Genomic DNA, 24,972 nt, shown 5'->3' on the forward strand with positions numbered 1-24,972 from the left:
GCACCAAACAATGTTCTAGTGTTTCTTTTTGGTTGACATTCTTACAAAATCGACACCAATTCTCAGCCTCTCCAATTTGCTTCCTTCTGGCCAGTACATCGAGAGTCGGCCAGAGATTTAAACGAAAACGAAGACATTTCTGGCGAGTCTTTGAACAAGGAAATTTGGCCAAATAATCTGCCATTACTCTGAGTCGCTTATGGCCAAATAAAGTGCGATCGAAGTCCTTATAGGTTAAACATTTATTTTGGGTAGTAATCCAATCATGATATATTTTCTGTTTGGCTCGATTTTCATTTGATAAAAGCAAGTCTAAATCCACAGATGCGTCGGACAGTGCATTCATAACGAACACTCTCCATTTTCTCGAATGTCTCATTTCGCAAAAGTAGATGACTTGCTACTTTTCCCAGAATATCTAAACGGTTCAAAGGCAAGAGACACTTCCTAAAAAAAAAAAAAGCACAGTACTTCCAGGTGACAAAGGAAGCCATGGAAAGAGATCCCAATTCAAAACGAACTAGAGGCAAAGGAGTGCACACGGGCAAATGTAAAACCTGTTTCCAGAAGGATGATTCCAATTTATCCCACCACTCAATGGGTCTGGGGGAAAGAGCTTCCGATCCATAGGTCAAAATCGGGAGCACCTTCTGGAGATAGAATGTTAATACATGTCTGACAGTGAACTTGCCAAATTTGCCCATAAGAATCTTTGCTTGAGCGACTAAAGATCGTAATTTGCCAGTGGTTGCTAAATCAAGCTCAAGAGTTGTAGGCGTATCAGCCACTATAGTGCCCAAATATTTGTAGCTGGGTACCTGAGCTAGAGAGACATTGTGTAGACGCCAACTGAAGGGTTTGATTTTGGTGCCTGAATGTCTTTTGCAAATCATTATTTGAGTTTTGCAAGTATTGATTTGTAGATGATTTAGATCCACATATGACTCTAGGCCGTCCAATAATTTTTGGAGACCAGAATGAGTTTTTGAAATGAGGATCAATTCAGCATAGAACAGATAAGGAATTCTGTGCAAGCCCAAACTGGGAGGGTCACTTAAAATCTTGCTTAGATTAAGGCCCAAGTCGTGGATGAAAAAATTGAAGATTGAGGAGGCTAAAATGCACCCCTGCTTCAACCCTCTGAACGTCTGGAATTTAGCTGTCAAGTCCCCACCTAAATTAAGGCGGACTTGCATAAAGGTGTTAGAGTGAAGAAGTACTATTAGGGATACCAAGGATGGTGGGCATTTCCGATTGACCAATTTATGGTAGAGTAGGCTACGATCAATTGAATCGAAAGCAACCTTAAAGTCAACGAAAGCCAAGTATAGGGTCTGTTTACCGGCCTCATAATCGGAGAGTAGCATGTTGGGGGTGATTATATTGGGAGTGGTGCCTAAACCTGCCACAAAGCCTGATTGAAATGGATCATTGAGGTGGACATCTGACGTCCACTTTTGAAAGTCTCTCAGAATCAGTCGAGAGAAAATCTTCCCAGGGGCATCTAATAGTGCTATTGGCCGGTAGCTGCAAGGATCTTTCCTGTTCCCCTTTTTATAAATGGGGACGACGATTGAATGGGTCCAATTTGGGGGCAGTTTTTGTTATTTCATGATGAGGGTGAAGATAGAAAACAAAATGCGCCCCCACACATCCGGGTGGGCTTTGAGCATGTTAGACAAGCCATCCGGACCACAGGCACCTGATCGAGTAGCTTTTTTGGTGAACATTAAAATGTCATCTACATCAGTCTAGGTGAAAGGTATTCAGGGCATGAGTGGAGGCTAGGGCGATACTGCCATCAGGCACTTTGTATAAATCAGAAAAATAGGCAATCCAAGCAAATTCAGAGACTTCATTGGCTTGTGTAACAACTTGCGATCCAGTTGTAGCTTGGTTAAGATGGGACCACACTCTAGCAATATTTTTGCTCTGAACTGCAGCCAATAAAAGTTGGCTATCAAGATGATAAAATTTGGCACGCCTTGCTCTAACCCAATTTTTGTATTTAGCTTTGAGATTAGAGCGATGCTTATGCTGAGTGTTAATGGGGAGTTTCAATGCTGCTCTTTTCTGGTGATGAAAGAGGCGCTTGCGGTCTCTAGTTTCTCTATCAAAAACATGTAAAGAAGGAGTAGAATATGTGCGCTTAGATAGAGAACTGGACGCAAGAGGCTGAAAAAGATGAAGCATATCAGAGTAGCAGACACTTGAAGTAGTGGAATTTGACACTGATAAACAACCATGAAGGGAGACTAGGGCTTGCTCCGTCCATCAGAGTCTATTATCCGCGTTATTGACCTTAAATTGACACTTAGCAGTAATTATCTCTGCGCAAAATTGAATTACCACAATATTGCAAAACAGCAGTTACTTGCTTATGATCACTCAAATCCGAGTGCACAATTTCAAAGTCCAACACATCAGAAAATAAGATGACATTTGTGTACATATAATCAATAATAGATGCAGAAGAGCCTCTAGACCAGGTTGAAACTGGAGGGATATCGGAAGAAAATGCTCCATTAAACCTATTGAGACCATGGTGTTTGGCAAATTGTTCCCATTTTTTTTATGCAAGATGAATTGGTTCTGCTGTTGGAATGCACGCAGTCCAGATAGATTAAAATCTCCCGCAATTAATAATTTGTGAACAGAACCATCCAATAAGGTTAGAGACAGCATATCATTCAGGGCTTTAAGGAAGCATTCGTCCATGATCCCCACCGGATTCCAATAGATGTTAATAATGTCATATGATGTTGATGACAATATCAATCTCGACATTTGAATGAAGGCATTAGGAGACGCCCAGGGAAATAGACTACAGTTACTATTAGCTTGGATTGCGGTCAATAACCCACCAAAGGGACGGCCACTATGACCTTGATGAGCCACTATGGTGAGTACATCATGGGCATCCCAAATAGGATCAACAGTAAGCCAAGTTTCCTGCAATAAAAATAATTTATATTTTGACAAAAAGCTGGAATCATTGTTCAGTAACTGTGGATGCCCCCTTGTGTTCCAGCTAATAACAGTGAAATGACTAGGCTCCACAACTTGGACTAGTTAGTGCTGGACAAGTGGATCAAGAGCAGAACGTGGACCTCGCGGCTCCTGAGAGTGGGGTCTATGGTTATGATGGAAAGCTGACCTACTTGACAGCTGCTGTTGGAGAGAAGAGGAGTCATCAGCCGCTTCCAAAGAAATCTCAAAGCCCAAATCACATAGTTGTCTCCGTGCTGCCCATATTGCATTCTGAATGACTCGTGATTGCATCCATAATCGAACCGAGTACATGTTATGCTTGTCAAAAAAGTCAACTAAAGCTATGTCGAGTGAGTTAATGTCTTCTAGAGCAGGAACATCAGAAAAAATGCTCAAGATTGAACCGCGATTTAAGACCTATTGAGGACACGGAGGTGGCCTACATTTTAATTGTAGGCAAAAATTGGCTGGACGCTTAGGGGGAGGCCTAGAGACCGAGGATCCTTTACTCAACGCCGAAGAAACTGGTGCATTTATGGCAGATGGTTTGGACTCCTTTTGACAGACAGCTTGCAGTAATTCAAGCAATTCCGGGGCAATTTCCGCTAACAGTGAACGTCTGGAAAAGCCAGCGGGTGCTTGTAAGTCTGGGGGAGGCAGGGGCTCGGCATCTATCATAATAATAATAATAATAATAATAATAATTAGGCTTTTATATAGCGCTACAAACCCTCAGGTATCTGAGCGCTGCTTATTATTACCCACGGTGTGTGGTGCTCATTTATCGACCTCGGAAGGATGAAAGGCTGAGTTTGGCCCCGCCGGGATTCGAACCTGCGTTAACAGGCTCTGCACGGGTGTCAAAGCGGGCGCTCTACTCGCTGTGCCACTTGACGGGCGAGCAAGAGAACCGGCGGCAGGAGCCGTTATGGAGGCCGTTGTTGGTGGTGGCAGGTGGGTTGTGCTCAAAGGGCATTTAGTTAAGGAAGACTGAATAGGAAGAAATAATTTTTGGCCAAGATGAGCATGGCCAGACATGTAAGCATCAACAGCATAACAAATTTCCTGCCGATGGAAGTCCACAGGCAAGATAGTGTCACCAACGCCTGTGGAAGGCCCTTTGGATGGGCGAACAAGTAAGCCGGCGGCAGGAGCCGTTATGGAGGCCGTTATTGGTGATGGCAGGTGGGTTGTGCTCAAAGGGCATTTAGTTAAAGATGACTGAGTAGGAAGAGATGGTTTTTGTCCAAGGTGAACATTGCCAGACATGTAAGCATCAACAGCATGACGAATTTCCTGCCGATGGAAATCCACAGGCAAGATAGTATCACTAACGCCTGTGGAAGGCCCTTTGGAAGGCACTGTGGAGGGTTGGGGGGGTATTGCCCATTTCAGTTACCATTTCTACCAAAGTGTCAAGCGGAGCATGAGGAGGAATGAAGGAGGAACCCTCAGCATTGGATGCTGGAGTACGTACTATAGACATTTGGTGATATTTCTTTGCCACAGCAGAGGAAGCAATGAGAGCACTTTTTTTGGGAAGATGAAGTTGACGAAAGAAGTTTTTTGTTTTTGAAGAGTTATCTGTTTTTATGGCTGGAAGGTTTTTGGATTTTTTACGTTGAGACTTTCCAAGGGTTGAGGGGCCAGCACACGAGACAATTGGAGTGAAAATAGTGTAAGGAACACTTGGGGGAGCTAGAATTCCAGTATTGGGTGGAGGGGCAGCTGAAATGGTTGAAAGAGCAGGTGCCGTGGCTGTGTTATCTAAAATAATGCCTTCAATTAGTGGCACTGCAGGTAATAAAGAAAGGGATGCCAGCGAAGGATGGACTTGGTTAGCACATGTTACCAATTGTACCTCAAACGAGGTTTGAATACCTAATGATGCTGTAAGAGCCAGAGGGCGATCGCTTGCATCAATTAGCCCAGGTACAGTAGAATGTGTTTGCTGTAACAGTGAAGTAGCATGCTCTTGCCAGGCTAAAATCTTATCCAACTTTTGAGAGTGATCACACATTGTTAATCACTGAGTCAAAAAGTTTGGATAACGTTTGTAGTGAGACATGCATGGCAGATAAAGTAAGATTGACCATATTGTTGGTCATAGCTTCCGCATTCACTTTGCCAGAAGGACCTAGTGGTGCTACACTACGTCGTGGTGTTGGTGCAAGGTATGAAGCTTCAATTTCAGAACAGTTGAGATCAATGTCTGAAAACATGACTGGAAGCGCGTGTCAAGTTTAGAGAGGATTTCTCAGGCAAAAGATGTTGGGAAAAGCCTGATGGATTCAAATCCAAATTAATAACTGCAGCTTCAGCAGGCACATAGGCAGCCGACGCGGCTTCAGTCACTGCCGCAGATGAAAGCGGTAAGTTGTGGAGTAACATGGTATCGGACAAGGAAATACAGGACTGTACAGGAAAGGCACACGGACTCTGTACTACACAAGTTGGTAGTGTGACTGAGCAGCCAGGCCCATCTCAAGAGGGGTAAATGTGAGCTGTAGCAATGGCATTCATAAATACAAGTAACCCTTACACTCAAGGTTTCTGATATAAATTATTTATTTAGTTAACATTCATTTTCAAATAAGCATTCTTTAAAAAGGCAAGATGGCCGCCTGAGCCGACAGCTCCGCACCCAGCCCAAGGAATTTGGCAGAGTTTACCAGGAAGAAGGTGCCCATCTCCCGCAAGCATCGCAAGAAAGGCTGTGTGAACCCCTGCCCACCCAGGGGGTCCAAACCAGGAGTTTCTATGACACCCACGGACCGAGTTAGACCATCCCAGGTCCCCGCGGCCCCCCCCCCCGCAGTCCTGAACAGCACGCAGACGGTGCGCGCCAAGGCTCGCCGAGGCCGCAGCAGAGCGCAGAAGCGAAGACACCTGCGGAGGGAGTACCTACTTGGAGCGAGGAGAGGCCGGAGGTGGGGGACCTCAGAGGCTCCACCGGGGGCCCCTGGTACCCCATCCCCAGAGGGACCGAGGCGGCGTGGAACCGGCACGAGGCTGCGCTCGACATTGAACGAAGACACCGGAGGTGCCGCACGCACACCGCATCACCCTGACACCCCACCCACCCACGGGGTAGATCAGGCCCACCTAACTGCACGCCAGAACTCCCTAGCCTGGGCCGTCGCGGGAGCGCGCCCACACCGAATCCGGCTGGAGAGGGTACTGGAGAAGGCACACGCCAGGTGAGAGGCCCTCGGGCCAGGACTTCATGTATAGGCCGCCGCTCCACTGGCGTCGAACCCCTTGAGTTATTCGGCTGGCACAACCATAGGTGTCGACCCCCCCCCCCCCATCCGGCGTCCCTCCCCACACACTCAGCTGCAACCAACACCCCATGAGTTGGAAGGAGGCCCTCCAAGTATCAGTTTGCGGCTGGAGTGGACAAAATGGCCGCCAGGTCCCAATCGGTGCCGTCTCCCGACCTGGGGGCCATCCAAAATAACATCCAGATGATTTTGGAGGAGATACGTGGGATTCGAACCGACATGGGTGCTAAATTGGCCGACCTTACCACCAAGGTCACCACCCTGGAGGATCGCGTGGAGGGAGTCGAGAACAACGAGCTCTCCACGGCGATCCTGGAGATGCAAATGGAGGCCAGATTTCAGGAGGTACATCGTAGGGAGGAGGAACTACGGTTCAAGGTGGACGACATGGAGAACAGGGAGAGGAGGAACAACTTGCTCATTTTTGGCCATGTGGAATCCGAAGGGTAGAGCCCGCAGGCACTGGAGGGCAAGGTCCACGACATCTTAATCGTCATGGGGGAGGAGGCCGACATCGAGATTAAATTTGACAGGGTGCATCGAGCTGGCGGAGGTGGCAGAGGCCCGAGGTCGGTGCTGGCTCGACTGCACTACTATAGAGACAAAGCCAGGATCCTGGAGAACTTTGGTGATATCCAATACGGAGACTCTAAGGTGGCAATCTACCCGGACCTTTCGGCCCTCACCCTCGCAATGAGAAAGAAAGGCGTGGCCCTAACCAGATGGTTGCAGGGTAAGGGGGTCAGATACCGCTGGGGTCACCCCTTCTACCTGGCATTCGAGTGGTCGGGGGGGAAAGACACCACCTGGTGATGGAGGAGGACATCGTGCGTACCACCGACGACCTGGTGGGAGATCGTGCAGGTCCGTAAGTTCCAAAAAACCAGGCACCCATCATCGGCATCTGAGGGTCACCTGAAGTGACTGTAACTTTTTATAATATTGGTTGATTGGTTCGATGGACCTGTGTGTCGGGGACCACGGGAACAGAGTTACGTCTCAAGTTTTGTTTGAAGGTTCACCCGCGTTCATTCTGGTTTAATAGAGAATGGGTTATTTACATGCTTACACTACCCGGGGCTGGGGTAGAGTCTTTGGTGGTTCGTTGACCATCCCCTAAGATCATCGGGTGACATGGACGAACGCCTCAAGACGGGGGGTGGGGGGTGAACGACAAGGCCAAAATGGGAACGTTTAGAGAGGTCCACGGGGGGGGGGGGGGCAGGGTTGGGGGAGTAGCCAGCTCGAACAGGAATCCTTCATTTTTCAACGTGCCATACGCAAGCATTGCACTACGGTGAAGCTAGAGACGGACTACCTAGACGCGATAATGGTTGAAGGCAAGGTAGGCACACTCCATGCCAAGGGCCTCAATTCACAAAACAAGAGGTCCCTGACCAGTAACATGTTCCGCAAACAGCAGTTGATGGTGCTGTTCCTCCAAGAAACCCATTACTGACAGGGGAGGGAAATCACCCATCAGGGGGGGGGGGGGGGAAGGACATCGGCGCCAACTTCTGGGCTCCCACAGGAGCGCGAAGAAGGAAGGTGTGGGGATTCTCTTGAGTAAGACACTCCACCTTACCAACACAGAGACCGAGAGGCTTTGGGGGGAGGTTCCTGGGGATCAAGGGTACTTATGAAGGGGAATGCATAACCCTGGCCACCCTCTATGCTCCCAACTCGGGCCAGATAGGTTTCCTAACCCAGATTTTGGGGGTAATGGATGAATGGGCTGAAGGGGCCATGATACTGGGGGGGGGGGGGGGGGCTTCAATCTCATTTTGGACCCCAGGCTGGACTGGTGGACGGCACAGGTGACTGAACCGAAAGGGATCACCAAGGACAACCTAACGCTCCAGACCCTGCTGAGGGAACACTACTGGGAGGACGTCTGGCGAACGACACACCCGGAGCCCGGGGGATATACATTCTCTCCCCCCCCCCCCCCCCCCACACCACACCTACACCAGAATCGATTTCCTTTTGACTTCTAAAGACGGGAGCGTGGTGACTACAGCTCCGAGGGTCGAGGCAATAACATGGTCCGATCACAAGCTTCTTGTGGCGGACTGGTCGCTCCCCCGATCCCCCAGGTCGGCCCGGTGTAGGTGTAATGACACGCTCCTGAGGGACCCGGTCTTCAGGGAATTCCTTAGAGGCGAAATGGAGGCATATTTGGAGACAAACGACGATGCGGAGACGGATATGGCGACAGTGTGGGAGTGTCAGGCTGAGAGGTCCTGTGTCCGTGGAAGCTGCTGAACCCCCGACAATCCCCCTGAAATGTAATTCCCAGAACTAGATATTAATTCAGCTCTGCAAACTACACCCCAAAGGGAAAGGGGGAAGTGGATAACAAAACAACACCAGGCTGACTGCGTCAAGGCTAACCAAAGCTGAACCTGCAGAGGATATAAGAAAAGCAGATACAAATCCTTTTATTACTTACTTAACCTTTAGAGTTGGAAAGACTTTAAATCCTTAACTAATAATTAAGAATCATACCTGGTTCTTCTCTTGAAATTTCTTAGAGAAGCTTGTAAAGAAGCTGAAAATCTCTTACTTGAGACTCTTGAAATTCACAGCAACTTCTTAATTTGGGTAAACCTGGAAAGTTTTGCTCTTGGCCTTTTTTTTCCCAAAATTCACTAATCGTCCAGTAAAATTGTCTTTAATTTTTTCTTTCTTTTTCTTTCAAACTTTTCTTTAGTTTTCAAACTTTTTACAATTCTATAGAGTTTGTGAATTCTTGAAACACACACGCAGATAATCTCAATACTGAAGATTCGCACGTTGAAAACTTCTGCGTTGAAGAACACGCGCACTCTAAGAAAAGTCCACACGCAGAAAACACATGCGCTTGTAAACAGACGCGAAGCAGAATTCACGCGCAAATGGAATCCCGCGCAGATAACACACGCGCCTATAACCCATGCGCTAAAGAGTTCACACGCGGTCGAGTTCACGTGTTAAGAAGCACACGCGCTGGTAATCACACGCGCAATAGAGTTCTCACGCGGCGAACAGATTCTCGCGCTAGGTAGCACACGCGCTGGAAAACGCACACGCAGTTGAATTCTCTCGCCTGGAAGTACACGCGCTGGAAAAGGCACGCACAATAGAGTTCTCACTCCGAAACACTGCACTTGAAAACACACGCGCAAATTTCCCTCGCACGCACAAAGGTTCAACGGTTAGTTTCAGATTACACGTAGTACGTGTTTAACAAATGGCGTTCACCCGTTAACCTCGCGCAAAACTTCAAGCGCACTCAAGTTCAAAAATACAAATTCAAAGGTAACATATTACGAGTTCTCACTTAAATGTCTTTAAGATAAACAGAGCGGCATTTAAACAAGGTCACTTATCTCCAGAATGATTTCTTAAAGAGCTTCAGAGTTTCCTGTCTTCAAAACGCATTCCTGACAGCTGATAACTTCTCCTGAAACCCCCAAGAAAGTAGACGCTCAACTCCTAGCGCCTGAAGGATAAAATCCACCAGGCCCAAGTCTAAAGCAGGAGCAGCCACTACACACGTCCTCTCAGCTGGGGTTTAGATGATGAAAGGCAAAGAGTGACAGTTTAGAATGTTCATTGTTGTTCAGCAGTGTTTTCTAACCAATCAGAGCTGTCACTGTGAAACTCCATTTTGCCTTGGGTCAGAACCAGGATTCTGAATCGGGAAGTTAAGGCCAAACCAACTACAATAGAAAACTTCCCACCCACACAAGGCTAATCTAAAAAAGATAATGGGAATGAAACTTGATTAAGGGAAAATAGCCTGAATAGGGGAAGGAAACCTGACAGGCAGGCGGCGAAGAGGGCTAATTGAGGCCAAGATACGGGCTGAACTCGAGCCTGCGGGGTAGGCTCACCCAAGAGGGGGTTGATGAGTCCCACCTATCGGAAATTCGCGAAAAACGTCAGGCTCTGCACACGGCCCTCATCGGGGAGGTGATCAAGAAGTTGAGATACACTCGACAAAGGAAGGTACTACGAAAAGGGGGACAGGGTGGGGACCCTATTGGCACGTAGAGCTAGGGGTCGTAGACTGGAGAGGAGGGTTGGATTAAAGATGGGGAGGGCAGGGCTCTCAACAGAAAGGCAGAGATAGTGGGCTCCTTTGCAACTTTCTATAGGGACCTGTACACAAAACAGGAGAGGGAATCGCTGGAGGAGATCCGGGTTTATCTGGAAGAACAGCGGCCACCCTGCTTAACGAGGCCGAGCTGCAGGGCTTGGAGGGGGACATAACCGTGGAGGAGGTGGAGGCAGCCATCAAGAGACTTAAAGCAGGGAAGGCCCCCGGAGGTGATGGATACACGGCTGATTTTTATAAACCATTCCAACCCATTCTGACGGAACCCTTAGCCAAATTGTTCAACCACATTCGTAACAAAGAGACGATCCCGGCACCCCCTCACATTCCTACAGGCCCTCTTCTCGGTAATCCCCAAGCCAGGAAAAGACCCCACAGAGCGCGGCTCCTATAGACCCATCTCCCTCTGGATGCTAAAATATTTGCCAGGATCCTGGCCACTCGCCTGGAGAAATGCCTGCCCCGCCTGGTCCATCCAGACCAGTCGGGCTTTATATTAAACGGACAAGCCTCCGACAATATGCGCAAAACCCTCCATGTGTTGCATTCAAGCGAAACCCGGAACAAGGGGCGGCTCCTGCTGTCCCTAGACGCAGAAAAGGCCTTTGACTGGGTGAGTTGGACCTTCATGGGGGGAGGTCCTCGGCAATAGGGATGGGCCAGAGATGGTTGGGATGGATGCACTATATTCAGCCTCCATGGCTAGGGTGGCCACCAACGGGAAGGAATCGGAAGCCTTTCCCCTAGAGCGTGGTACGAGACGGGGCTGTCCACTATCCCCTCTGATATACGCCCTTGTCATGGAACCCTGGGCAATCTCGGTGCGTAACAATGAGGCGATCACTGCAGTACAGATGGGCGGCTCCCACTACAAGAGCAGCTTGTTCGCCGATGGTGCTCTCCTCTGTTACCAAACCGACACCGACGGTCCCTCATGTGTTGCGGGCACTGGAGCGTTACGGGAGCCTCTCGGGATACAAGATCAACCTGGGTAAATCTGTGGCTTTCATGGGAGGTCGACTACCGGACAACGAGAGGGAGTATGTGGAGGGCCTTCCCTTCCAATTGCAGAGAGAGGGATTCCGGCACTTGGGAATCCAAATAACACCGGATCCAAAGGACCTCTTCCCAAGCAATTTCACCCCTTTGTGGACGGAGGTCAAAAGAGATAGAGAGGTGGGCGGTCTCAGTTCTCGTGGATGGCACGACTCAACCTGATCAAGATGGTGGTACTTCCCAAATTCCTATTCCTCTTCCAGATGCTCCCCAACCAGGTCCCGGCTGCGGCCCTACAGTTCTTGAAGCTCACCCTACTCTGGTTCCTCTGGCGGGGGGGGGGGGGGGAGACATAGGATCTCCTACGATGTCCTAACGAGACCCAAGGAAGATGGCGGGGTGGGATTCCCGGACATCGATACATATTATAGGGCCTCCCAACTGAGGATTCTGGTTGACCACTTCAACCCTGGGACAAAAAAGCAGTGGGTAGCACTGGACAATAGGTAGCTTGCCCCGGTCACGCTCGAGTGGTTGTGGGTCCCCAGAGCGCACATCCCCAGGCGTGTTTTAGATCATCCAGTACTGGGTGTCCTGTGGTCTATCTGGAAGGAGGGGGTTTATTATAGATGGCTCACAACCTGGTCTTCCCCACTAAGTTGCATCTGGGCGCCACCATTCATAGCTAAGGTTCCGGAGGCGGCCGCGTATCAGAGGTGGTATGAGGCGGGCCTTGTTAGGGCTTGCCACCTGTGGGTGGGCTCCTTCATGCCCCTCCTGGACCTGGAGGAGGCCCTGGGGCTGGGCAAGCTTTCACCTTTTCGCTATCTCCAACTGAAGGGAGTCCTCTCCGAACCCTCATGGGGGGGGGGGGGGGGGGGGGGACACGCTCAGGAGGGAACTCGCAGACTTCGAGAAAGCGATCATCGCCACACGGGGCACCGGGGGGGGGGGGGTCATATCTCGTTTGTACAAACTTCTCTTGCTTTCGATACCCAGGGATCCACCGCCAGCACGAGTACAATGTGGAAAAAGATGTGGGCACGGCAATAGATGATAAAAGGTGGACCAAAATGTGCATCCGGGCCCATCGCTCAACAACCTCCCCCCAGTACAGACACCAGGCCCTCAAGATTTTACACAGATGGCACTACCCCCCACAGTTTATAGCCAGAATGAGTCCGGGCTACGACCCACACTGCTGGAAATGCAAAAAGAAAAAAGGGGACTACATGCACATGTGGTGGTCTTGCCCGAGGGTGCAGTCATACTGGGAAAGGTCCTATCATGGGTTAAGGGGGTGGATGGTGTCTCTAGGCCCCTCTGTCCCTGGTTGCTGCTGTTTGGTATTGAGGAGGGTGATGACCAAGAGGACACCCAGGGCCACATGTTGCAGGTCATGCTCGTAGCGGCCAGGTGCTGCTTGGCCCAAAAGTGGAGGAATCCGCACATGCCTGATGAGGGAATGGGTAACGAAGGTGCGGACGATATGACTTAGAATTGTTAACCCACGTCCTGGATGAATCCAGATCCAACATTGAGGAACTTTGGCTTCCCTTCTTTGAAAAGTATGAGCGATTGACCGGAGGGGTGAGCCCATCAAATGTTGGCCTGTTTGGGTTTGAAGTCCAGAGGAAATGGAGGACCTACTAGGTACCCGTTGTATAAGGCACGCACCCCATGCCCCACCCCCCCCCCGCCTCCCCGGGGGGTGCTGCTAGGTTGAGCCCTAGACTGTGTGCACCAACCTATTCGATAGTCCGAACTCGAAAAATGCATAATGCGTCCCTGCAAGATAAGCTTGACATCGGTACCTGTTCACTGGCTAGGGGAGGGTGGGGGGGAGGGGAAGGATTATTGTTCGAATGTTTGAGAATGGCATTGGTTTGAAATGACATGTTTGTTGTAATAACCTTAAAAAAATGTTAATAAAAACTTTTTTTTTTTTAAAAAGGCAATGTATGTAACATTGTAAATATACTTTAAAATCACTTCAGGATCAGCGCAAGTTAGTGGATAATCTTTGGATATGCTTCTTAAACAATTCCTACACCCTGGGGTGACCTCATTCGCAAGGAGAGCAATGGCATTTCTCCAGCATGGGGTCTGGCATGGATTCACATGCTCATGAATATTCCCCGTCGTCAGGCTGGGAATCCTCGGTAAAGAAAAAACCAGTATCAGTTTCGTTTCTGATCTGTCTTTCGTAGTAATAACCAATCACTGGTCTCTGCGTCATACTGACCACAGCCAATGACTGCCCTCTACCTAAGCACCGCCTCTGGCAGCCATCTTCAGATTTTTACCGCACGTTCATGTGTTGGGATCCTCGTGCTATTGCTCTCGAGCGTTAGTGCTATTTTTTCGCGCTTTTTCACAAAAACTTCGATTCTTTCGGTCAAAAGAGCCTCAAGCTCCACCGATCCTACATCCGATCAACGGGGACCCGTGTCGGATTCATCTGTGCCCCTCAAGGGTGAAGATTTCGTCGAGCTACACTTCGGAGGACTCCAGAAGCTTCTCAGGCCCGGTCTCGGAGATGGCCCAGGAGAAGGGAAGCTCGACGCCCGGAAAGCTGTTCAGGGCCTGCCCTGGATGCCAGCTGCAGAACGTCTTCAAGGAGGACGAACACTCTTTCTGCCTTTACTGCCTTCATGGGGACAAGACGCACGTGGAGAAGGACTGTGCGTTTTGCGGCAACATGTCGGAACGGACCATGAAGGACCGCCATCAACGTCTCGCCAGCTGGCTGGAGGGTAAGAGCCCGTCTGGCGAGAAGAAGAAGAAATCTGAGCGGTCTTCTAAGACCTTTGAGGGCGCCCCGGCGACGGGGGCCCAACATAAGGCCAAGCACCGCGAGTCCGCTGGCACCGGGAGCGCCGAACGGTCGGGCTCTACGGGCGCCAGGCAGGGCGCACCCTCCCCGGCACCATCAACCACGAGCCAACGCTCTGGGTCGGGTAAGAGGAAGGCCGAGCACCCGGCGAAGCTCCTGGAGAGACCCCGGTCGAGCTCTAAGGCAGAGGAGGAGCGTGGCAGTGCCCCCTCCCTCAAGGATAAGGCGGTGAGCGCACCTAAGGTGGTGAAGGCCTTGATCCATTCGACCAAGCCCTCTATCGAAACGGTCGCGGCGGCCCTGGCCCAGCCTGTGGAGGCTGCACCAGTGGTGGCGGCCTCGGGGCCCAGAATCTCCCTGCCTCCTCGGAGGGAGTCTTCTTTCGTGCCCATCGATAGGACCCCCGTGAAACCCTCCGTGGGGAAGAAGGGGGGGCAGGGCGTCGGCGTAGATTCGGCCTCAACCTCAGAAGAGGAACTGATCGAGGTCTTAAGCCACGGCCTAGGCGTGGAACAAGACCAGCCCGTCGGAATGGGCCCCGACGCAGGTGACGACGACGACATCGTCGAGGATACCGACGGGGCCCCTGCTCGCCCGTCGGATTCCCCTCTGCCAGCGCCGCAAGACAACTCAGCGGCCATTTTGTTGGCTATACAGTCCTTATGCTCCGAGATAAGGACGAGACTACCGTTACCGACGGAGGAACCTCTCCCGTCGGGGGATCCAGAACCGGGACCTTCTGGTGTTCCCCCTACCAAGAAAAGAAGGATCCATCCACCGCCTCCTTTTCAACCGTCGCGCCCCGTCCAGCCCTCCTCCCCGTCCACCCGAGGGGATGATACGGGGACTGACACGGCAGCGACGGGTACGGACGACGAGGCATACGACGAGGATTTTCCGTCGTCGCCTCCCACCAGGGCTTCTCCGCCCGACGAGATTGGATCGTTCCACTCAATGATCGCCAGGGCATCCGAGCTTTTCCAACTCTGCCCTGAGGAGAAGAAAAAGGAAGGCTTCCTTTACCAACGGCGCGAGACCAAGAGGAAGACGGTCCTCGCAGTGCCTCTGTTGGACGACATTTGGGATGAGGGCCTTTCCCTCCTCAAGAACCCTTCCACGACGCCAGCGAAAAGAGACCGGTACGAGAAAAAGTACCGGGTCCCGGACTCGGCCCCCCTATGCCTCCGGGCGCAGCCTACCCCGGACTCCGTCGTCTCCGCGGCAGCCAGGAAGAAAGCGGGGGGGGGTGCGGCCTCCACGTCGACTTCCCCGCCGGACGGCGAGGGAAAGAAATTGGATGCCATGGGACGCAGAGTCATCTCGTCGGCGGCGACGACGATTAAAGCGGCCAACGCCTTGGCTATCGTGGCCCGCTACGACAGGGAACTCTGGTACAAGATAGCTCCCCTGCTGGATTTTCTGCCGGACGACAAGAGGGCGGAGGCCCTTGAGTTCCTGCAGGAAGGTGAGGTGGCCTCGGACCACGCCATCACCGTGGCGACGGACATCGCCGACACTGGGTTCCGCCAGATGGGCAACGGCGTTTGCCTTCGACGTCGCGGATGGCTCAAGGCTACGGACTTTCGGCAGGACGTCCAGACCAGGGTCCTGGACATGCCCTTCGACGGGAACAACCTGTTTGGGAAGACAGTGGACGATTCCCTTCAGGCCATCAAGGCGGATACTGAGACGGCCCGGGCCCTTGGAGTACTGCAGCAACGGCGGACGCCCTTTCGGAGCGGCGGAGGCAAGGGCGCCTCCAAAGGTTCCGGCGGCGGTTTCGCTTCCTACCGTCAAGTGGCCCGCTCGTCGTCGCAAGAGGCCTACAGAGGACGAGGCAAGTCTGGCGGCCCCCGCCGTCGTCGCCAAGGAGGCCAAGGCGGCAAGGCCGCGTCCAAGCAGGATTGAACCGGCCGTGGGGTCGGGCCCCCACCGAAGCACCCCGGTGGGAGGCCGGCTGGCGGGCTTCGTCAGCGTGTGGGAGTCCATCTCCACCGACCGTTGGGTGCTGGACGCCCTGGCCCGGGGCCACGCGCTCGAGTTTCAAAGAAGGTGCCCGCGCGTCCCCCCCCGTGGCCAGGAAAGAACTTCACGTCCCTCAACTTCTCCTGGAGGTAAAGGCGATGCTCAGGAAGGGCGCCATCGAACTCGTCCCAAAGAGGCTTCGGGGCTCCGGAGTCTACTCGCGTTACTTCCTCGTGAAGAAGAAGACGGGAGGATGGCGCCCCATCCTGGACCTGCGACGCCTGAACAAGTTCATCAAGGCGCAGAAGTTCCGGATGGTCACCCTCCAGCACGTCCTGGGTCAGCTGGAGGAAGGAGACTTCCTATCGTCGTTGGATTTGGAGGATGCCTACTTCCACATTCCCATCCTAAAGGGGCACCGAAAATTCCTCAGATTCGTGGTCCAAGGGCGTCATTACCAGTTCAAAGCCCTTCCCTTCGGACTGCGGTCGGCACCCAGGGTTTTCACCAAGTGCCTCGCACCGGTGGCGGCGCAGCTGCGCCGCGAGGGGATTCACGTCTACCCCTACCTGGACGACTGGCTCATCCGCGCCAAGACGAGGGAGCTCGCCGTGGTCCACACGGCAAGGACCGTCCAACTCCTCACGGACCTGGGATTCTCCGTGAACTACGCCAAATCCCACCTGGTGCCCGCGCAAGTCGCACTGTTTCTGGGAGCGAGGCTCGACAGTGTCCCTTCTGGCCTCCCCGTCGGAGGAGAGGACCAGGACCATCTTGGGCAAGGTGCAACGGATGTTGGTGGCCGACGCGGCCAAGGTGAGGTCCATCAAGTCCCTCCTCGGGATGATGTCTTCCTGCATCTACCTCATTCCCATGTGCAGGCTCCGGATGCGCCCGTTGCAAGAGTTCCTGGATGCGCGCTGGATCCAGACGACGGGCAGCTTCGAGGAAAGGATCAAGCTCGACGAGAGTTTCCGACGAGCGATACGGTGGTGGGGCACCCGCGCGCATCTGACGGCGGGCATGGACTTCCAGACCCCAGCCCACCAGGTGACTGTGACCACGGATGCCTCCCTAGAAGGGTGGGGAGCGCACACCGAAAATCTGCACGCAAGGGGACTCTGGCTCCCGACGGAGAAGTCCCTGCATATCAACGTCCTGGAGCTCCGTGCAGTGTTTTGGGCCCTCAGGTCCTTCCTTCCGTCCCTCAAGGGCAAGGTGGTGAGGATCTTCACCGACAACACCACCACCATGTTTTACATCAGGAAACAGGGCGGAACCAGGTCCCCAGCGCTGTCCAAGGAGGCGCAGGACCTGTGGCATTGGGCCGTCGCCCAAGGGATTCTTCTGGTGCCGTTTCATCTGGCAGGGATAAAAAACACCATCGCCGACTCACTCAGCAGGGAGCTGCGCTCGTGCCACGAGTGGGAACTACGGCAGGATCTGGTGGATCGCCTCTTCCGACGGTGGGGCACACCCCAGATCGACCTGTTCGCGACGGCGACGAACACCAAGTGCCGGAGGTTCGCCAGCAGGTTTCCCCAGACGAGGAGCATGGGCGATGCTTTCTCGTTCCCCTGGGAGGGCCTGTTCCTCTACGCGTTCCCTCCCTTGCCTCTGCTAATCCGGCTCGTCAACCAGCTCAAGAGGTCACGGTGCAGGATGATCCTCGTCGCACCTGCGTGGCCGAGGCAGATATGGTTCCCGGACCTTCTGGACTTGTCGGCGTCCCCGCCAATCAAGCTGCCGGCGGACGCGGATCTACTCTCCAGGGAAGGAGGCGCCATCCTCCACCACGACCCGAAGTCGCTGAACTTGCAGGCCTGGCTCCTGCAGCGTTAGAGTTTGGAGGATACGACATACCGGCCGATTGCAGAGAGGTTCTTGCAAAGGCCAGGGCGTCCTCGACTCTTAAATGCTACGGACACAAATGGAAGAGGTTCTCTGTCTGGTGCCACGCACAGAAGGTTAACCCTCTACGGATTACGGCTCCCCAAGTGCTGCCGTACCTGCTGACGCTGGCCAAGGCTGGTCTGGCACACGCGTCCATCAAGATTCATCTTGCTGCGATCTCCCGATACACCAGAACCACGGGCCGGACGTCCTTGTGGTCTCATCGTCTGGTGAAAGAGTTCATGAAGGGACTGTTCAGATCGTTCCCGCCGGTGAAGGCTCCGGCCCCGGCGTGGGAGCTCAACGTGGTGCTGACCAAACTCATGGGACCTCCGTTCGAGCCTCTGCACTCGGCCCCGTTGAAGTTTCTATCGTGGAAAACAGCTTTTCTCGTGGCCATCACCTCCGCACGACGAGTGGGAGAGATCCAGGCCCTTTCCTGCAAGGCCCCGTACTTGACTTTCCACGACACGAGGGTAGTGCTCAGGACGCACCCCTCCTTCATGCCCAAGGTACCGTCGGACTTTCATCTCAACGAACCCTTGGTGTTACCTGTGTTCTTCCCGTCGCCTTCGTCGCCGGCTGAGAGGACTTTGCACTCGCTGGATGTAGCTAGAGCGCTGAAGTTCTACGTGGACCGCACGAAAGGTTTTCGGAAGACGTCACAACTCTTTGTGAACTTTGGACCTGTCAATCAGGGGAAGGCTCTCTCGAAGGCTTCCATCTCCAGATGGCTCTCCGGCTGTATCATGTACTGTCACCGGTTGGCAAACCGACCGCTGCCTGGCCGTCCGAGAGCCCATTCCACCAGAGCGATCGCAGCTACCACGGCGTTCCTATCTGGTGTGCCCCTGCTGGACATATGCAGGGCTGCTACGTGGAGGTCGACGCACACCTTCACGAAATTCTACTGCGTCGACCGGGATTCCAGGGAGGAGTCCAGGGTCGGCCAAGCAGTGCTGCGCAACCTGTTCGCCTGAGGTGAGCCTGGTGAGGAGGTAAGATGCTTAATGTTGAGTTGATGTGATGCTTAATGTTGAGCCTTTGCCACCTCCCGTGGTTGTGCATGTGTGTACTGCTATGTATTCTTTATTCATGAGCATGTGAATCCATGCCAGACCCCATGCTGGAGAAGGAACAAGTTACTTACCTGTAACTGTTGTTCTCCAGCATGGGTCTGGCATGGATTCACATGCGAACCCTCCCGCCTACCCCTCTGCGGCTCTTCACTTGGTCATACTGCCACTTCACGTGCTTCCAAATCTGAAGATGGCTGCCAGAGGCGGTGCTTAGGTAGAGGGCAGTCATTGGCTGTGGTCAGTATGACGCAGAGACCAGTGATTGGTTATTACTACGAAAGACAGATCAGAAACGAAACTGATACTGGTTTTTTCTTTACCGAGGATTCCCAGCCTGACGACGGGGAATATTCATGAGCATGTGAATCCATGCCAGACCCATGCTGGAGAACAACAGTTACAGGTAAGTAACTTGTTCCTTATGTGTCACACTAGTTATACGTTGCAGAATGGAAAGGTTTAAGGAAGGAAAAAGGTTGAACAGGTTCTCGGGATATGTGAGGACAACTAGAAGAGTCTGCAGGTAACCAGGACAGCCAAAGTCAATTGGAACAGTCTATGGAGCCGAGGCACTTCTTAGATAAAGTCTTGTACAAAGTTAGAGAGTTTGTAGAAAAAGCACTTGTAGGGTCACAAGCTGTTAAGCCTGTGAAAAGCAGTGTTGTTCAACTCTAAAAGTAGGCCACTGCAAATCTCAACTGAGAAAAATACAGCTACAAGACGCTGAGGGTGCAGCTGGATTATGTCCTGTTGCAGAGATGCAGACCCTGGGTTCCTGAGCCTCCGTCATGGGAACAAGATGGAGGACGTCTGGAGGGTGACTGCGACAGCAAATACGTCATCAGCAGCTACAGGCTCTTTTTCGGTCCAGCGGGTTTCAGTGCTTAGTAAATGGCACTGTCGCTGATCTCTGATACTGGTTAGTGTTAGGCAGAATCCAGGGCAGTTCCCTTAGGGAGCACTACCCCAGATTAGGACTACAGATGAGAGCAATAAATCCCCTTTGGTATCAGTCTGTACCACAAAGATTTAGTTGGTAGCTGTGGCTAAGCAGTCAGACTTATCTCAAGAGGGAGATGAGCAGTATTCACGGTTGACACAATAGGTATTACAGTACTATGGAGCAAGGAAACACTGACCAAAGTTTTGTATTAAAAAGAAAATATATATTTATTTTATACACTTCTAAGTCCACACATAGATCACAGTTAATAAAGTAAGTTAAGTTTAGTCAAAAGGGAAGCATATACAACTCCCCCTTCAATTGTCGACAAGTTTGCGGTATAGTGAAAACTGAGCAAAACGGCACAGTGAAAACCTACTACAAATGGCACTCTACCAATTCAACGAAAGGGAGGGAAAGTACAAGTTAAACCAAAATATCTTCAGACATCCCCTAGCAACACTTCCCTGAAGTTGAACAAGTAATGCACAGTAACACTTTAACCAAAAAGACAAGTGAATGAAAACTGAGCAAAATGGCACTCCACAAGTTAACAGTAGGAAGGAAGAGGGGTTTAGAAGATTTAGGTGCATCAACACATTTCTCATTGAAAACTAATCTAGTGAGAGCAGATGTAACAAATGAGCCAGAGTCAATAGGCCTGAGCCAGAGTCGGTGGTACAGGACCAAGAGTTTAGGAGCAAAAATGTTCTTGTAGCTGCAGTCAAGTCTTTAGTAGAAAACTTTTGAAGAGGTAGATGCGAGGCGAAAGACAATGTTAAGAGAGAGGGCGGTTGACCCCACAAGTAGTTAAAGGATTTAAAACACCTTTAGGGCTACCACAGAGAAAGGGCGGTCTGGCGTAACAATGTACCTTAAACGTGAAGTGGCTCCTGCAGTGGCGGTTGTTCCTGGTAGTTCCTGCAGGTCGAGGGATCCAACAGAGGAAGAGAGGCTCGTCGTGGAGGAAGGTTCGAGTCGCTGCACTAACCAGGGATGAAACCAGCCGCGGTGCTGCCAAACGAAGTTTAAAAGGTGCGCTCCTTTTAATTGCGGTCCAGGTCGATGGCTGCCTGGCTATCCGGTCTCCAAGTGTGGGGCACTGTCGATTCGACCAAGGCAGGTCCGAGGATGCGATAGGTGAACTGATTGACCCCACCAGCTCAAAGGAAGGAGGCTCTTTCGCTTAAGATCTCCTCTCGTCGTGTGGAAGAAAAGTGGTGAGACGATCCGGCAGGGCTTCACCGTTGGTGTAGATGCTGAAGATGTCTCTGGCTTCTCTCCCCTTCGGTTCCGTAGTTCCAGTGGCGACGTCTTGCTCTTCCAGTCCTCAGGACCCTGCTTTTACGCAGAAAGAGACCCATTCATATAGCCTAGCTGTCACAGTGGAGTGGTCTTCTTGCCGGGAGACCCTCCAGCCTATCAGGTTAGAGTGCGACCTGAGTTGCGGTGGGAACTCTGTCCGGGGGTTCTACTCCCCCTCCCAAACAGACCCATCCCAGACTCGGTGGCGCCGAAAGGAGGGCTTCTTGGCAGAAACCCTCCAAAACGACGAACAAAGGATCCCCGACCTGGGTTCGGAAAATGGAGTAAGACTCGAGAAAGAAGTTTTATCAAAGTTCTGGCAAATAAAACCTACTGGAGTAAAGTTAGTAATAAAATAAACTGCACGGTATGTTAGAGGCTGTCAGTAAAAGTGGTAGCCTCGAACAATGGGAAAATCCCATAGAGAAATATTCGCAGTCGAATATAAAAGGTAGCAACCACTGCCACCAGCCAGAAACTTTGTAGAGTGGGACTTTAAGGTACCCTCTCGAAAATTAACATAGGGGAAAAACTATTAACCCCTTCCAGTACTTCCATATTAAGATGGGGTGTACAGGTTAAGTTCATAAAAATCGACTAGTAAAGTCAATGGGGACTTTACATGCCCTGGGAGACAGCAGTCAGTCCCAGGATATGGAGTCTGGGGGTCGCTACGACACCCCTGTGTCAAGGCACGGAGGGTGCTGTGAAACACGTGCATAAAGATGGTTGCTATGGGTGAGAGAGAGGATCCCATAGGCATTAAACACAAAAATAGCCTAGAACACACATAGCAAAAAAAATGCATAAGAGTGGGGAAAAAGTCTCACTCTTAGCAGGTAAAAAGAAATAAACCCTTCAAATCCAGCAAAGCTGCTGCGGGACTCTACAGGTAAGGGAAATTAGCCATAAAATGAGAATTCTCCCTAACAGTTAGGCTTCCTTCACTCCTTGGATCCTGCACTCTGGTAAGGGGACTCAAACTCTTGTTTTCCTGCTTCTGGAGGGTCCTTGGGAGACTCCCGGATCTTCTAGCTGAATTTCAGACGTTGCACTCTCATACAAAGTTCTCTACCCCTGGCACTCGGTTCTTGCAGCAGCAAAGAAGTACAGCCAGTCGGGGAAGATGGTCCAGTGGAGTTCGTCTCAGGGTTAGTTGGTCCCATTAACCCAAAGGAAGAAGTCTTCCCTTCCGGAGTTTCTCTTTTGAATTGAAAAAAGAGTTTCAGCACAGTAGCAGGGCTTCACCGGGCAATTGAAAGGTCCAGGGGGATGCAGCAAGCTTTGTTCATGGTTTCTTTGGTGTTTCTCCCAGTGGTTGACTACCTCTAGTCCCAAAACCCTTACCGTTTTAAGCAGGTTGCTCCCATTCATGCACAGCCTAGGCTGTCAATCATACAGCAGAGTGGCTCTATTGAAATGCCAGCCAGCCAATCATAACTGGTTGCATTCAGGTGTTCCAAGAGACGAAGGAAAGGAGCGTTTCGGGAACCTCCCTCACATCCTGCCTTTCCAGACACACTGGAGCAAGAGGCGAGCTTAGGGCTGAAGCCCACCAAAGGCAAAACGAACCAAGGGCTCAAATCTGCCTCAACGCTTAAAGTAAAACCCAAGAAAGACCTTGCAAACAGAAAATTGAGAAAAATGAAATCCGCTGCAATTTTGATTAAATGGTCACCCATGGGTGCTATACGGCAGCTGAGGATTCAGCCTTCAGTAGAAAAGCACAATGGTAGGAAAATTAAACCACTGCAACCAGCCATTTAAAGTAGTGAGGGTAACACTCATTTTTTTACATGAGTAGGATAAGGGGCTACTAAGTAACCCCGCCGCAAACATGACTCCACATAAGATGGTGTGGGCTGGACCTACTAAGAGCAAAGATAAGCAAAGTTAATTTAATTTTATTATACTTGGGGAACAATAGTTCACACAAGAAAAGGTATTCAAACCTTATGGGAAAACTACATTTTTCTGTGAGGTGCTGTGTCTCACCATACAGAAAGTAGATGCCTATGGAGTTTGTCGGACACCAAAAACAATGGAAACACATAAACCAAATCAGGTCAAAACACATGAGTAAGAAAAGGGTCTCACTCCAGGGTTAACATTAAAAAGTCATAAAGTCCAGCAAAAGAGCTGTGGGTCTCTAGGTTTGAAGGGAATTTGAACAATCTAGAATTCACTTTAATAAGTGACATACAGCTTTAGCTTGTCTTTAATACTTGTAATCTTCATGAGGTTTAGCAGTCGGTGCATGGCCATCTACTGCTTGGGTCCAGGAGCATGCAAACACTGCCCACATGGAGATTATAACGTTTGACTGTTTTTGTTCAGTTTTTAGTTAAATGATAGTGGCTGATTTTGGAGCTTGTGAATCTGCTTCTGTTCACATGGTTTGCATAGACTGCCATTTGGTGGTTGGTGTGGAGCATTTCATATTTTTTTCTAAATCGAGGGGTGTTGACGGGGGCGTACCTGTATCGCTACTCTACATGTACGGGTACCCATGATGCTTCACGTGTTGACATCTTCAGATTTTCTTCTGCCACAGAGGCCTAGTAATTTTTAGGCTGTTTATTGTGCGCAGACCTAACTTTGGGAAGCAACGGAGCACTTTAAAATCATAGGGGAAGAACACAGTGAGGGAAGCAGAGATAAAGGAGAGGGGAACTAACTGGGGAAGGTGGGCAATTGGTAGCCTAGGGATAAGATAGTGGGGGGGGCAGATCAGTCTCGTGCAGGGTGTGTGGACCTAGGTGTTAAGGATGAGCCATTCCTTGAAGACCTGCTGAAATTCACACCTGAACACAGACTAGGTTGGCAGTGTAACAGACAAACCCTGAAAGACGCAACACGCTATGCAGTAGGGAGAGTGTGGGAGGGAAATTTTTTCTCCTAATTACAATGTACTTGGAGAATGCCTTTCAACCCCATTACAAATGTACATATAACATTTAGCGTGCATGTTCCCAACCATGCCAATGGAGAATTTGGTTTTAAATTTTGATCGCTCTGTAAAACTGTGTTCCCTTGGAAGTGCACGCTCGGTGTGCGTACCGTTTTCTTCCAAGGTACCACAGCGACTCTTGTAAGGCCTTTCGGCTCTTCAAGCCAAACTCTTTTAATGAGTATTGGAGTAAAAGGTGGGCAGCCTAGGAAATGCAGGCGGAAAAGAAATTAAGTGAGATTGCTACTGCGGAAAACCTCAAGGTTGAGATAACCTGCTTTGTGATTGGAGCAGAATAGTGAGGAATCGACTATGGTATCTTCGCAGCCGGCCTTCAGCTCTGGAAGGTTGACGTCTGGTTGTGCTGCCGAGACAATCCCTGGCATCCATTAAGCTGCACAAGAGCCCAAACCCAAATGAACGGATGAACACCAACGCACACATTTGTCCGTCCCCACTTTTATGCCGTAAACAATCTGTAGAATCGGCTGCCGTCAAAAACAAGACTTTTCGACCGACACATCAGGGGCACACAAACACAAGGTCTGACACTTCGGTATCGTTTTAACCAAGAACACATCAGAATTCGATAAACCGACGCTGGAAGACATCTACGTTGAGCAAAATA

The 24,972-nt window shown here is 51.0% G+C and overlaps 1 protein-coding gene across 3 annotated transcripts in view; it reads left to right on the forward strand.

Annotated features, from left to right (window-relative positions):
* HCFC1 (host cell factor C1) overlaps positions 1 to 24,972 on the forward strand; it is a 771,113-nt gene that overhangs the window by 214,104 nt on the left and 532,037 nt on the right. The gene's annotated exons all lie outside the window — the stretch shown is intronic.

The sequence above is a fragment of the Ambystoma mexicanum genome, chromosome 2p (genome assembly GCF_040938575.1).
Source record: "Ambystoma mexicanum isolate Mex_15411 chromosome 2p, UKY_AmexF1_1, whole genome shotgun sequence".
Classification (NCBI taxonomy): domain Eukaryota; kingdom Metazoa; phylum Chordata; class Amphibia; order Caudata; family Ambystomatidae; genus Ambystoma; species Ambystoma mexicanum.